Source organism: Lepidochelys olivacea (genome assembly GCF_965140295.1).
Source record: "Lepidochelys olivacea isolate rLepOli2 genome assembly, chromosome: 19".
Lineage (NCBI taxonomy): Eukaryota > Metazoa > Chordata > Testudines > Cheloniidae > Lepidochelys > Lepidochelys olivacea.
This window is the reverse complement of record NC_140429.1, coordinates 6607903-6622093: the sequence shown is the minus strand read 5'-3', so window position 1 is coordinate 6622093 and position 14191 is coordinate 6607903. Positions and strand designations below refer to the sequence as shown.

At 51.4% G+C, this 14191-nt stretch overlaps 1 long non-coding RNA gene across 2 annotated transcripts in view; it reads left to right on the top strand.

Annotated features, from left to right (window-relative positions):
* Window positions 1-14191, top strand: part of LOC311510159 — an 82701-nt gene that overhangs the window by 24067 nt on the left and 44443 nt on the right. The window lies entirely within an intron of this gene.

Below are 14191 nucleotides of genomic sequence, written 5' to 3'. Positions count from 1 at the left end.
ACAGTTTGACTGGCATAGAGCTAAGTTGGCCAGGAATGTGAAGAGCTGCAACTGGCATCGCTTTGCTGGCAAAAGCCCTAGCGCAGATGCAAAAAAGGACTTACTCTGTTGGAGGAGCTGGTATAAGCGACACCAGCTCACGAGCTCCTCTGCTAGTAGAAGCTGCGTCTCCACCCGGTGGGTTTGCCCGCAGATCTCTATTGATCTAGCTCCATTGGCAAACCCTTTTAGGGTAGACAAAGCCTGAGCAATGGCAGGGCCAGGCTCTCTTGTGCTGCTTTCCCCCATCCTCCCTGGGGTGCTTGGCAGGGGTGCTGAGAGCAGTGGGTAGCTGGGAAATGTCAGGCCGCACCTGCTGAGAACAACAGGGATACGTCCAGAGTGGCTGCTGGAGCTGATCAGGTTCTTGTGGTGTCACTGGGGGAAAATGCATGGCCAGAAGCTGTAGATTTGGGGGGCCGTCAGCTGACTGGCCAAAGGAAGGTGACGGATTTGCAGGAGGTTCTGGATCCCAGACCAGGGGTCCGGGGGAACCCATCATTTGTAGGGTTAAATCCTGTGCCCAGCTCACACCCTGGGGAAAAGGGAGCAGTGGGTTCTCTTTGGGTGGCAGGGGAGGCCAGAGTCCCTCCCCATGCTGTGGAACATCATCTCCCCCATCTAAGAGGGGTGGCCTGGCTGGGGAGACTTAGTAGGGGTCTCATCCCCCCAGCCACCCCTCCAGACTCGGGTGCAGGGAGCTGTACAGAGGTTTGGTTCTCCTGTGTTGGTTGCTCTGTACCCCTGCAGAGCAGAACCATAGTGGGAAGGATGATGGGGGGGATTTTCCCTGTGCTGTATGTCACTGACTGGTGGGCTAACACTCCATGACACATGCCTGCCCACTGACTCTCGCCCTCGGGGTGGGCAGCACCTCTAGGCAGCACAGGCCCCAGCCACTAAGGAGTTAACGCATTTTTCTCTCTCTCTCTCTTCCTGCTGGTTTAATTTCAGTTTTATTTGCATTTCTGACTGAGTCCAAAGAAGTCGATGTAACACCTCATCTGGAGTGTTAAAGAGATAGGCACTATATTTAGATGCTTGTGCTTGCTGGAGCAGTGCCTGATGCTTGCCGCTGTCACTCAGCCAGGTTAGCTTTGTTCCTCCACCCGAGCTCTTCAAATGATAGCCAAAGTTTAGAGTGAGATGAGTTTTGGCTTCTCAAAGTCTCCAGGATTTTGGGGTCAGGATGGCAGCCGGAGGCGAGCCTTCCTCCCGTGAGCTGCCAGGCATCCAGGGGCTCAGCTGGCATGCAGTGGGCATGTGGGTCAACGGAAGCTTCACGATGACAGATTATGGCGTGGGCAACAGTGAGCTGGTGCAAGATTGCCTTGAGGTGGGCGTGGCACCGTGCCGTGCTTCTCTGCCCCATTGCATTGTGAGGTCGTGGTGCTGTGGCATTGCCCCGTTGTGACATGGCGTGGGGGTGCTTCTGTTCCCTGGGGTGGCGACAGAAATGGTTCTTTTCCACGGAGGATTTTGAGCGGGGCCTCTCACCGTGGTGCCTGACATGGTCTCGGCAGGAGGATGTCTCCTTGTAACAATGGGTGTGACACGCTGAGGTTGTGAGCATGGCAGCTCCATACAGATCCCAATTAGCTCCCATCCTAAAGAGAGATTTCCGTCTCCCCATTCGGGGGTGGGGTGGGGGAGGAGAATAACCCTCCCCCCACACGAATCATCTGCAGCGGGGTAAAACAAACCCCTCCCTTCAGTTTCGCCCTAGGTGTGGAGACAGGATGAAAGGCCAATGCTCCAACTGTCTCCCCTGTTTAGCTGCCCTGCAGGGATTGCCGAGTGTTTCAGTGTCTGAAGTGTCTCTTCTGTTAACATGTGTGTCACAGGGCATGTGACGGTCCACACAGCAAGGCTGCCAGGCTCAGCACCTGGCTCAGTGGATTCGGGCTTGGGCGGCGGGGCTAAAGATAACAGTGTAAACGTTCAGGCTGGGGCTGGAACTGGGGCTTGGAGATCCCACGAGGGGGTAGGTCTCATGCCTAAGGGACAAGGGTAGGTTTACAGTGCGGGCACCGGGTGTGTTTGCAGCTCACACGGACAATCACAAGCAAATTTACGTCTCCAGTAGCCGTGAAGCTGCAGCAGAGCGGGCTGTACCATCCCACCCGGACCCCTGGGTAATTATTTGGGTGGCTAGCCCCTGCCGAATCCTGTGTGGGGGCAGCTTCGTGGCTATTCATACCTGAGCTAGCTAGAGCAGTGTCGACGTACCTTATCTTGTGTGTGTGATAAGTGCATACCGGTGAGAAACTGTGTACAAGTGTGTGAGTACGTGATCCATGTGTGCGTGCAAGTCTATGGGCCTGTGCTTTTCCATGTGTGTTCAAGCCTGTGGTGTGGATTTCAATGCCACTATCGTGACTAAGCTCTTCCCCTATGAAATGAGTTGGCTGGATCTTGGTCCAGTTCTGCGTGACAAATAAACCCGCTCCCTTCAGTCAGCGCTGATCAGATCCCTTGTTGCCAGGCTCTTAAGAGAAGCCAAAGACAGAAAGGGCCATGGGGACTGGATCAAGATGGGGTGTCTTTCCAAAAGACAGTCTCTAGTTCACACAGGGATTATTTCGGGAAGTCCCGTGACCTGTGTTATGCAGGAGGTCAGCCGAGATGGTCACTCCCTTCTGGCTTTAGGAGCTGTGAATCCACTCTCCTGGGTTGGTTCCTCCAGGCCAGGGTTGAGCCACCGGTGGGGGAAGCTTGTATTGCGGTTGCCCTTTGCTGTACCTATACACTGGCTCCAGGGCTGCCCTGGTTCTCTGCATCACCCTTCTCCTGGCACGGGCCCGGGGCGGCCTTCCATCCGTCCGGGAGGAGGAGGCTGGATGAGGTGGGAATTCTCTGTGGCTGCAGCACCTTTCTTCAGTCCCTCGTCCATGGACGTAGCCGAGCAGAATTGCTCTGGGCACCATCCACTGACTTCTTGGACTCCTCCTCAGGGCAGTGGGTGTAGTCCAAGGTTCTCTGCTCGATGGCCCCCTCTTGGACCGGACCTGCTTCCCCATCCGTGTTTACATTCTGTGTCCCCAGTAATCAGTTAAGACCTGGGCTCTGGGCCTCTCTCACGTGGGGTAGGGTGGGCTCTGCCTGCCATCCCAGGATTTCTATCAGCTTCTGGCTGAACTAATAATATACAGCAAACCGAAAAAAGAGGGACGGGCCTTCAAGTGGAGCCAAAGAGAGTCTGGAAAAGCTGCAGGATGTCAAAGGCTACGTGGATGTTTTATTAAAAAAAAACCCCATGTGATACAAACTGAGCCTCGAATGGTTAGTCACAAGTCCCCCTGCGGCCCACAGTACTCTCCGCCTTAGGGTTTATTCTCTTACAACAATGTTGTCTAAATCTTTTCACAGGGAGCAGATTGTTTTGTTGGTGACACACTGTGGGGGGGAGGAGGAGGGGAAATAGATTTGTTAGTTAAAACAATCGAAGCCTTTATTTAAAAGAACAGAAAGCAACGCGGTGTGTGTCTGAATTAAATAAAAAAAGAGTGCGGGTCAGTTTGAAAACGTGGCTCTCCGGTGGTGGGCGGTGGCGCGTGACTCCTGTCGATTGTGTTTGCAGCAGGACTTGAGCACCTAACATCTTTAAAGTGCTGAGCGGACACTGAGAGTAATGTAAACCTCCCCCACAACCCAACTCCTCCTCTCCCCACACTTCCCCCCCCCCGCATGCACACCCCTCCCTGCAGGAGCTGCCACCCCTGTTTACACGTGGGACAAGTGAAATCACTCAGCCAGCTCTCAAGTCCAAGGCCTGGCGCTATGCTTTCACTTTGAGGCTTCACGGCTTTCGCAAGGGCTCTGACTGTATTTTGATGGTTTCCCTGCTTTCATCCTCGGATTGCTGAGCAGTTTTGCTCTGAGCTGTTAAAACAGCTGCTGAGGTGGATCCCCGGAAGTGCTGCATTTCAGCAGTGCGTGAAGTAAGCCTTGTAAACAGTAAATAGTTATAAAGCGACACCGTCAACTTAAACAGCACACTCCTGCCCATTCTTACTGGCAAAAACTGGTTCTTTCCTCCCCTGTACTCTGTTTCCTTTGTAGATTTAATAGCACCATAGGTACAGTCAGAAATGTTCTGTGAGTTTGCACACAGCAAAAGGGGAGAGAGAGAAACAATTAGAAAAAACAGGAACATCTGAGTGTGAAACCACAAACATTGGCAGGGTGAGGTGGTAACTAATGCTGTTTTGCACTAGCTATTAGAAATGGCCTAGCTTTTGCATTCACATTGCCCGTTTCAAGGGCTGAAATCTTTGGCTGCTAGGTGCTACAGTCTATAAATAGCAGCCATTAATTATGGTTATTGGCATTATTTATTGCTCTGTTGAGTTGTATTAAATCAAGCTCTATCTCATTTTTATGATTGTAAGTGCTGGGATTAAAAAAAAACAACCACCACCAACCCAGCCAGAAGCGGATGTTTTAAAGTACCATTTTCAGTACTCTGCATGGCATGACTGCAGATGTGAGCCACAGTCCATCAGAAAACATGAGCCACTATGCACCCAAGTGTCATCTTCTGCATGCATCCCCCCCAGCCCTGGGCGGGGAGAGAAAATGCAGCTCTCCCTTTAAAGAGAGGCTTCCAACCTCTGAGCCCATAGCCGCTGATCTTAGCCGGAGAGAATGCAGAGCACAGGGGCCTTGGTGTGTGGGTGTGAAATGGGGAGGTAAACAAAAGAGGGGGGTTGCGGGGGTGATTCTTCCTGGCCCTTGTGGAAATCCCTGTGGTTTCCGGTCTAGTTTTTAACACTCATCCCCACTAAAGCAGCAGGCTCAGATTAGACCAAGTGAGTCATCCAAAGCAAATGTTTGTGTCTCCTTCCCTTTATCTTGTGCCCTGCCCTGGGAGGGGACCGACTCTGCCCCTCCTACCCCATTGAACCAGGTATCCCCTCTATTGCTCCACACAACACCCGCCATACGCTTATTTCTGGGGGACGGTGCCTAGCGTCGCAGTACCACTGTTGCCAAGTCTCGTGATGTTATCACAACCCGCCGTGATATTTGATGGCTTTCCTCAAAGCTCGTGGATTCAGGTGTGTGTGGGGGAGGGAGAATTTCCATTTCATGAATAATCATTTTTAAAACAAAGTAAGTTTCTAGCCTTTGCAGTTGCAGAGAAAAGCTTAACAACGTACCCAGGTGAATAGGCTGAGAACATGAGCCCAAAAGTTGTTATTTACAAAAATAATAATAATAAAAAAAACAAACCCCAAACCTCTCATGAGTGTTAAGCCAATCTGATGATTATTTGAAGCCTGACTCATGATTCCGGCATGTATGGGGCTGGTGCCACTGAGCATCTGTCCATCTCTCTGCATTTATAGTGTGCCCATCCCCCTGGTATCTGCCCAGGAGCAGAGCTGCCCTGCTGCTTGGTGTCCTGCTGATGCGGCCGGGCACCCTGCTGGCCCGTCTCCCTGCACAGGGCTCCCTGTACCTTGCTCCTCCCTCTGCATACCTTGCTGCCTTTCCTGATGCCAGCCAGGTGGTGGAGGACATGGAATTGGAGCCTCTCAACTCCTCTGGCTAATTAACATAAATTGACACTGACTAATTAACTGCTCCAGCCTTGGTGCTATGTCTCTGGGAACAGCAGGCGGCCAGGCCATTGTCTTCAGTCTCCCACAGAGGCGCATTGAACTGGCCCTTCAGACGCTTCCCAGCTCTGGCTGCCCCACAGGGGCACCTGCCCCACTTCAAAGCCCTGCTCAGCTGTGTGTGCAGCCTCCCGCTCACCCCCTTCTGGCTGCCCCTCCGCCCGGTCAGGCTGGCCAGGGTGAGGCTGTAAAGAGAGATAACAAGATTGGGGCTTAATCCACTTATTCCTGACTGGCGGGGCGCCTGGTGACAGCCGGTTTGGAAAGTCCCAAGGCCCAGTTAACACACAGGAAGCCTCTGGCCTGGCCCCACCAGGGAGTGCTGGCGGTTCCAACATTGGAGGTGGCAAAAATGAAGCCGGGGGGGCCGGAGGGCCATGATCGGAGTAAGAATGACTGACAAGGCTCCAGAGGGAAGCAAGCCCCAGTTTAATTTGAATGATGATCCATTCTCGATCCTGCTCACAGAAGTCAAGTGGGAAAGAGGCAGCCAGGAGGTCTCGTCCCAGCTCTGAAGGGCAAATCACTTAACTTGCTATGCCCCAGCTGTATAGGAGAGGTAGGATTGCCCAGTGGGTAGGGTACTGGCCTACGATGTGGGAGTCTTGGAGGACCTTGGGCAAGTCACTTCTGGCCAGATATTAAAGGCATTGAGGTGTCTAATGGTGCAGACCATCTTTAATGTGAGAGGTTCAGTTGCCATGTTGATGGGGGCCAGATAAATACCTTTGATAGATCTACTGGGGATAATGATACTGAGCTGCCTCGCAGGCGGGTTGAAATGGACACCAAGGTGAGAGGCCTCGTCTGAGCTACTGTGACTGCGGCTGGTTTAAGCATAGACAATTCCGTGCCCTCACACTACCCTTGCTGAATCGGTTTCAGTTTTGCCTCACGTCCACACCAGCTCTTTCTTAAACCATTTCAGTGGTGATCCTCTCTGGGTGCCTCTCCCACAATTCCCAGCTCAGCTCCTAGAATCCTGAGAGATTTTGCAAGGCGCTGTTGGTGCAGTATGAGGAGGGCTGGCTGAGTGATTTCAGTATGTCTGTGCCTGGTCTACAGCTCAGACTGAACCCCAATTAAGTGTTAACCGGTTAATAAACCTTCTGAAAGATAATCTGTTCTGACCGGTTATTGGGCTGTTCATCTGCAGCTCTCCACCTGCCATGCTTTTGTGTGTGAACAAAGCATTCTAGTCACATTGCGTGGGCTCTGAGCAATTGAATTTCTCTGGTGTAGGCCTGGCTTATGAGAGATGTTTGTAAAGTGTCCACTAAGAATAGGCTCAAACTAAACCCCTTCAATCTGAACACCTGAATTTTGGGGCTTGGGGCCATCTCCAGTTGTCTCCTCATTGTAATTTCTAAACGGATTGATTCCCTTCCCCTCTTCATCCAGGGGGAGCGTCCCCATTGCTGTGAGCCCTGAGGTTTCCCCGGTGTGTCTGCTTTATACTCCTCAATGCCCGTCCTCCGTCATGGCTGCCACCAGGGTTCATGAGAGCCACCTGCAACTCCCTTCCCAACCCATCTGTTTCTTAACTGGCCAAATTAGGAGTTATGGAACAGCTTCTATATAAGGAGAGATTAATAAATCTAGCACTGTTCGGCTTAGAAAAGAGATGACTAAAGCCAGATATGGCAGAGGCCTATAAAATAGTAAAGGGTGTGGAGAAATTTTTCAGAGGAGTGTTGTGTTATTCACCCCTTCACATAACACAAGCACTAGGGATCACCCAATGAAATTAATGGGCAACAGGTTTCAGACAAACATAAGGAAATCCTTCTGCACACAGTCAATCTGTGGAAGTCATTGCCAGGGGAAGTTGTGAAGGCCAAAAATATAACTGGGTTCAAAAAAGAATTAGGTAAGTTCATGGAGGATAGGTCCATAAATGGCTATTAGCCAAGATGGTCAGGGATGCAACCCCATGTTCTTGGTGTCCCTAAACCTCTGATTGCCAGAAGTTGGGCCTGGATGTCAGGGGATAGATCACTTGATAATTCCCCTGTTCTGTTCATTTCCTCTGAAGCGTTGAGTGGAAGGCGGGATACTGGGCTAGATGGACCATTGGTCTGACCCAGCATGGAAGTTTTTATGTTCTTAAGTTGGGTTGTGAGTTCTCTGCCTCCCAAGCCCCAACCCCAGGGCTTCCGCAAGGGTCCCAGCCACTTACAAGTCCCCAGACCACAGTGAATTGGGAATTGGAGTTATGTCTTTTATGTTTATCTCATCTCGCATATCAAGGCAAACGTCCCCAAGACACCAAGTGACAGAGGCTGCCAGAAACCTTGTTTTCATGGGAACGGGTTGAGTCTTGGGGAGGACAGGAGGAGGAGGAGGAGGGAGAGAAGGAAAGAAGGCAGCGCTGGAGAAATGTGTCCAAAGTCTCTGCCAACAAATCCTGCAGCATGTGTGCGGTGGTTGGAGAGCCACTGAGCCTGCTGAGGAAAGGACCAGCACTGATGGGCCAAGCTGACTCCCTTGAACGTCCATCTGGGTCCAAGGCAGTGGAGACAGCGTGTCAGCTACTGTAGGGAAGTGAGAGGCAGCTACCAATGTAGCCAATTCTTGCAGTGGCTGAAGAAGGAGAGTCACTCACAGGAGCTGTTGTCCTTCAGTTTGCAGGGTCTGGGTCTGCAGGGGGATGGACGGAGTGGGGCTGGAACTCTGTCTCTTTCACGTCAAAGTCACCAGCCTGAATTCAGTCTGGATTGGCTGCGACCAAACCCTGTTGCCATCTGTTCATGCTTTGGCCTGTGTGAAACAAGCTGTTGGTCTCAGTCCAGTTCCTAGTGGGCAAGTGCCCGCCTTGCAAAATCCACCATCCTAATTGGCACCCTCGTTGGCAGTCCCAGCAGAGCGGCCTAAGAATGAACGGGCTACGGGCCTTGCCTACACTGGGAAGCTTTGCACATGTCCAACCTGTTTAGTTGTGTTGGGGTAGCACTTAAGAGCCCTTGTCATGGACCAGCACCACATTGGGCTAGGTTCCATATGCGAAGACCTGGGCCTCGTCAGTGCTCGAGGATAGAACCAGTTGTAATTGAGCACACACGGCTTGATTCCATGTGTCCATGCTAGCTCTGCTGCATTGGTTTTCTGCACTGCGCCCACGACAGTCGCAATGCCCTCTGGGGTAGCTATCCCACAGGCCCCAGCTCGACTGCCAGAAGCAGTGCATTCTGGGAGGTATTCTAAAGCCCCACTGATTTATTGTCCGATCTCCGCAGGAGGACTAGTCACGTCATGGCAGAGTGCCTCCCTCCACGCTTCCCTTGAATCAGTTCAAACTGAACTGGTTAAGCTTATGTGGGTTATTAAACCTATGGAAAGGCTGGTTGTTCTAACCAGCTAGCAAGCCGTTTTCAGGCCACTTGTCTTATACAAACATCCCAGCAGCCCTAACCAGCAGAATTTCTGCAGTGCAGACCGGTCTTTGCACCCATCACGGCTGCAAAATGGGTTTGACAATAGCTTTGTCGGGTCTGTGCCAGTTTTGACCCCAGTGCAGACCAGGCCAGAGAAACTTGCCCCTAGCGGAAGGCCTTCCGTGGCAGGGTTGAGCGCGCCCGGCGATCACCCTCCCCAATCCACTTCTCTGGGTGCCTCTCTCTCTCATCAGCCCAACAGTCACTGTGAAGTCTTTTCCCTTTGATACCTCTCAGGGCCAAGAGATCCCGATGTCAGTCCCTGGCAGAACCTGTCAGGCAACTTTCCTCGGTGTCTTGTGCAATAAACAAAGGGCAGAGAGTCAAAAGCTCTGATACTGTGACATGACCTCACCTCTCTACGGAGCCTGCCGCATGGCTCTGGATATTCTTCCTGGGCCTGGAGAAAACACCCTCCCGCCATGTGTGTTTCCTGTACCTTTTTCTTGTCTTTTCTTTCAGAGGCTCGAGTGGGAAAGGATCACAGTTTTGCTAGCAAAGGGAGGCTTCACCGACTCCAAGGGGCTGGCTGGGGAGGGCAGAGCTGCAACCTGCTGCAGGGTCAGAACCCCAACACAAGTTCTGTGGGGCAGCCAAAAGGGCCAGAGGAGCATCTAACCCTGACCCCTTTCTATGGGAAGTCTTGTGCTTAGGGCACAGGCCTGGGACTCAGGACTCCTGGTTCAAGGAGCTTGGTGACCTTGGGTGAGCCACTTTGCCACTCTGTGCCTCAGTTTCCCCTCTGTCAAATGGGGCTGATACTCACCTACCCTTCATTTCAGTAGCCCCCCCCCCAAAGCCCTCAGAGGTGGGAAGCAGTATCGAAATGTGTATTACATGTGATTTGTATACGAGGGATGGGCCTGAATTGGAATCCTGGATTGTCACTCTGAGGAAGACCAGATCCAGAGCCCAGCATAGATTCGTAGATTCATAGATACTAAGGTCAGAAGGGACCATTATGATCATCTAGTCTGACCTCCTGCACAACGCAGGCCACAGAATCTCACCCACCCACTCCTGCGAAAAATCTCACCTATGTCTGAGCTATTGAAGTCCTCAAATCGTGGTTTAAAGACTTCAAGGAGCAGAGACTCCTCCAGCAAGTGACCTGTGGCCCATGCTACAGAGGAAGGCGAAAAACCTCCAGGGTCTCTTCCAATCTGCCCTGGAGGAAAATTCCTTCCCGACCCCAAATATGGCGATCAGCTAAACCCTGAGCATATGGGCAAGATTCACTAGCCAGATACTACAGAAAATTCTTTCCTGGGTAACTCAGATCCCACCCCATCTAACATCCCATCACAGGCCATTAGGCAGCCGCTCTTCTCTCATGGGCCCAGACTAGATGTCTTGGAGCCAGACCATTCGGACTCTCCAGGTCAGGCTTCCAGCTCTGCGTGCCACATCTGCTCTCCCCATCCCGCTGTCCTGAACCACCCTTAAGGGAATGAGATTCCAGTTCTTCCGGACAACAGTTTCAGGGCCAGCTCGAACAGCCCCAGCTCTGCATTTCCTCATTGGGAAAGCAGTGTGGACAGGAGCTGGGATCCTGCACCATTTGCATAGCCCCTAGACAGACTTCTCCCTCCATGTTCACCCTGCGTCTTTGAGCCCCTCTCTGGGGCCAGCACCCCAGGGACCAGCAGCCCTGTACAGCACAAAGGCTGTCAGAGGCATCTGCTCATTGGTTCATCGCCGTAGCCACAGTGACCCAGAACAAACCTGTCTGCTTGTAGTGCCTGAGAATGGCTGGGCTCCAGGTATCTCGACACATTCGTGGGATTCCTCTGCGCTGGCCTAGACAGAGGTGTAATCGCCCCATGAACCAGAGGCCCTTGGTTGTGGGAGGGGAAATCTCAACCGGGTTTGTCACTGGGGCTTGCTGTTCTGGGTTGGCTCTGTTCACCGCCTCCTTTCCAGCTGGTGTGGGGGATGTTGGCGACACACCCCACCATCCAGTCCCTTGCACAGCGATCACTTCCAGCCCCCCTGGAGCGTCCCTGGAGCTCGGCCCCAGCAGATGCGAGGGAGAGTCAGGGTGAGGGAGACGCAGGAAGGGAACAGAAGAAAGACGCTGCTATTGGAGTGGAAATTGGAAACGGAGCTAGTGCAGTTGTTTTCCAAGCCCCCTACACAGGCAGCCTGTGTTTCCTTGACTCGCCAGGCTGCTGCCAGGACATGGGGACACTTGTTGGTGGCGGGTCGGGGGTCAGTGTGGAGATGTGAAGAATTCTCCTTTCTGTAATCTCTGGAATCTGTCCCAGCGCTGACGCCCGGCCCAGACACAGAACCCTCATTCTTCCTCTTCCTTTTCTCTTAAAGTGAAAAACGATTGGAATGGCCACCGAGTCTGCGACCCCAGCTGTGCGGTTACCCCTGAGGGCTGTGGGCCCTGGGAGGGCAGAGGCACCCTTTATATGGGTTGCAGGAAGTCCTGGGCCAGGTGTGATGGGTAAGGGCCCCCAAGCACAGCATGAGGAATGGGAGAGGCACAGCACTTGCTCAGGGAACTGGAGAAATGTTGCCCCTAGGGAGAGAAAGACAGACAGACCAACAAGACAGGGCCAGGCATGGAACACAGCAGCTGAGAAGGACCCACCTGCCTCCCATGGCACTCTCTGGGCTTCTGCCATCCTCCCTGTTCATTTCTGCCCTAGCTTTGGTTTGGAGGCAGGAACTGTGGGGTGGCTGAACAGGTGTCTTGCTCCCATCACGCTCCGCTGTGGGTTTACTGCACCATGTGCTAATGCCACCACAATAGAAAGGGTTATGACAGATACTCTAATTTGCCAGTTCATTGCCCACAGTTCAGTTACTGTCTGGGCTGTCATCAGGCCTGGCTACCTGCCAGGAGCCAGTTAAAGACCTGGTTGGGTGGTTTCAGAGTCCAGGGCTGGGGTCCTGGGGTAGACGCTAACCTTGGCTGCCTGCAGAACCTAAGGGGTTGAGTCAGTGCTTGTCTACGTGAGAAAATTGCATTGATTTAACTAAACTGATCTAGAAATCAGCGCATCTCTGTTATGTGGATACTCTTATTTCAGTCTGAGAGTGCCCAATAGTGATTTAGGGCTTGTCCACAATGAAAACGCAGAAAAGGTAATCAATCTGAATTACCCTTGAGAGCAGATTAATTAAACCACATTAAATCCTTGTGTGGACTCTCTTATCCAGAATGAAAATGACTTTGATTCAGTTTTGCTTTTACTTGGGCAGTGAATTGTGCTAAACCAAATTTAGGCCACTAGCCATACAGGGGTTTAATGTGGTCTAACTAATCAAATTAAACTAATTAAATTAATCAAATTAAACTAATTAAAAACTACTAACTAATTAAATTAACACATTTAGTTTAATTTTCCTGAGCCTCCCTGTGTAGACAAGTCCTTCGCTGATGTTAATTTCTCACTGACTGATGCTAAATCCCTCTAAGGCCCTGTCAAAATGGAGAATTTTTTTCAGTGTAACCTAAGGTGTGAATTTAACCCATCTAATTACACTTGTATAACTCACCCTTTACATTCCAGTATCAAAGTGACTTTTTTCAGTTTAGTTTATGATGCTTGAGAAGGGGTTTAAGCTAAATGGTGTAAAATCATGCTAGTACTGCAATACATTGAAAAGTGGAGCAGTCCACCTGCAATGAAGGGTTAAATGCTGAGCGGCTGTATGTGATCCAGCTTCTGCTTCAGGGTGATGGGAGATGAGTGGAGAGCTGGAGCTCTCAGGCCCCAGGAACTGTAGGGCAGGGGGATTGTACTGAATTCATGAAGGCCTTGCATACACCTACAAGTTGTAGCTCTTTAATCACACTGGTCTGGTCCAACAGATAAAATGGTCCTAGTGTGGATGCAGTTATGTTTATATTTATACTGGTATAGTTTATTCCTGTTCAGGAAGAGGAATAAGCTTTACAGGGGTATAAGGCATCTTTATCTGGGTATCACTGCATCCACACTTAGGCATGGCACTGGTAAAAACCCATGCCCATAAACACCATAGCCATATAGGTACAAAAACTGTGTTTGCTCCAGCTCAGTGTTTCTCAACCTTTGTGTTACTAGGGACCAGCTTGCTACCTTTCTAAACTGAGTCAGGGAGATCTCACGGACGGGCACCGGTCCATGGACCAGTCGTTGAGAAACACTGCTCTAGCTAAAAGAAAAGGAGGACTTGTGGCACCTTAGAGACTAACAAAGTAGCTGATGCTTTGGCAGGCAATCGGGCCACAGGCACCCAGAGGTAGGGGGGGATTTTAGATCACAACTGCTGTCAACAGTGCAGTAGCTAAAGGCTACTTTTGTGCTCAGCTTGCAGTGTGTGTGGGTGCTGAGCACAGCAATAAGGGGGAGTCCCCGTGACACAGGAGAGGAGAAATAGGGATTCCCCAAGTGGCTTTTCCAAGATGCAGTCACACTGGGCAGCTCCAAGAACTGCCTGTTCATGCCTATTTTCTGCACAGTTTGAATGAGGAAGTGACACAGCAGTTAGCACTTTGCTGTGAGACACCCAATTATGGTCACAGCTGACAGGGAAGGCGACCTGAAAAACTCCCCTGTGCTGGGTGGACCCAGGGCAGGGTTTTGACATTGGCCAATGTCACATCCCCTGCATCAGGAGCCACGGCACTATCGTCTAAATACAGGACTAGGAACGAGGAGCCCCTGAGTTCTAAAGCCACCAGACTCTGACTCTTAGAGGTCTGGAGCAAGCCTGTAGGCTAAATGATCCCTTGTGTTGAACCGCGCAGGAAAATAGGACATTCCTCTAGGCAGTGTCCATTCCCAGGAGGCCTGGTTCTGACCTGAAACCCTGACCCTATTGAAGTCAATGGGGAATTTTGCTGTTGAATTAATGGGACTAAGATTTCACTGTGGACCTGCCCCTTTTGTAATGGGCCAACCTATAACCCAATCCCAGGTCCAGAACAGCTAAGCTTTCAGGTCTAGAAACAGGGCAGGAAATCCCAGCACTTCATTGATATTCACCTAATTAACCCTCACAACCATGTGAGGAGAAGGGAGGTGAGGGTCAATTTCCCAATGGGAAACTGAGGCACAGAGCTGGGAGGTGACTTACCCAAGGCCACTGAGT